Consider the following 1,705-nt stretch of genomic DNA (forward strand, 5'->3'; position numbering starts at 1 on the left):
CTGGCTCTCCCCTCTGCGGGCAGACCCCCACATGCCACCTTTCCCATTAACTCGCCTCTGCCCTCCTTCCCAGCCTTCCTCAGGTGGCTGCTGTGGAGGGGCCGGCTCGTAACACTTGCTTCCAAAATAGCTTTGAAAAGAAAGGCTTGTGTCGCTGAGTAAAAACCATGATGCACACAGAGTCCCTGGGGGATAGTGAATAGCAGAAAAGGAGAAAAGCTTCTCCTCCCTCCTTTCATCACACACCAGGTATCGAGCAGCAGCGAGCTCCGATGCCTGCACGGCAGTGATGCAGGTGAGCACCGCCTCCAGGACCTCTCAGAGCAGCCCTTCCCCAAGGACACCCCTCTCCAGAAAGACAACAACCCCATGGCAGCAATGGAAGGCAGGGTCTTGCAGCCTCAGCGAAAAGGTTGTGGGGAATCCTTAGCCTGCTCAGAGCTTACAGCAGGCATCATTCCCTTTCCAAGCAGACTCCATCCAGGGAGCACAGCCAGACATCCCCTGAAGCAACCATAGCAACAGATCAGGCTCAAGGGAATATTAACTTATTCCAATATAAGGTATGGCTGCAAAGCTAGCTATCAGGCTGAGGCAGAACAAAAATACACACAACAACCTGCCAGAGTCAGCCCCAGGTGATTTATTTTATCCCTGGGACAACATATGGCTCCAAGTGCAGCCTGACGTGGGCAGGTCCCAGCCCTGGGCTGTGCAGCACCGCAGCGGAGCTGGCAGCGCTGCGCACCCAACGCCCACAGGTTTTCCTCCACTCAGTTCTGGGGAAGAGCTGTAAACCAAAGGCTCACAAATTAATTACCTAGAAGAGTGGCAGAATGTTATTAGATACTCGGGAATTAATTGTATTGACATTAATCGCATCTATTTTAACAGCACCAGTAGAGATGTAATATGTAATTCCATAGGCATTCCAGAATAATTTCACAATTTAATTAATTTCTGCTAATACCTTTTAAATCACCTGCCCTATTCCTCTCACATTCTCTGAGAGAAAGGAGGAAGCAACTTTTCCAAATCTATTGCAAACTCACTTTTGTTGGCAAAGATATCATTTTATTTCTAGGAGGACTGATTCCCAACAGAGAACCCCCTCTGCGTGACAGGGTGGCCAAATGCAGCTGTGATTGCCTCGACACAAATTTTGAGGGCCAGATTAGGGCTGGGTGAAATATTCTGGAAAAATCATGACAGGCTGAAAATGATTTGTGGATTTAGGTCAAATTTGGTGAGCAGAACCAGGAGAAAATGTGGAAGATAAATGCAAACAGCATCAGGCATTTTATTCCACCTCCTCAAGATGAAATGTTTGGTTTAGAAAAAGCAAAAATGCCGTGTTTCAGCATGTTTGAGATGCAGTTTTTCTGCAGGTGCAGGCAGCTGAGAGGTGCCCAACTGCTGGGGCAGCATTTCAGCTGGAAAAGTGATTTATCTGCTTTCTGCGCTCACCACACCTCGGCACAGCATCTCCCGGGAGGTGGGCACGGGAGGAGACAAGTGATTTGGGCCATATGGGAGTTGCGCCCCAAGCTGCCCCCCTCCCTCCCCATGCTGGCAGAAAAGAGACCACCAGAAGTCATTGCTCTCACGGGACTTTATTGTCCAGCTAGCTCTCACCTCCCGCCTTGCTGTCCACGGCCAGCTGAGCCCCTGGCCACCACGCATGCCGGCAGAGAAGACCCACGCC

Source organism: Apaloderma vittatum, unplaced genomic scaffold, assembly GCF_000703405.1.
Source record: "Apaloderma vittatum isolate BGI_N311 unplaced genomic scaffold, ASM70340v1 scaffold7508, whole genome shotgun sequence".
In the NCBI taxonomy this organism is placed as follows: Eukaryota; Metazoa; Chordata; class Aves; order Trogoniformes; family Trogonidae; genus Apaloderma; species Apaloderma vittatum.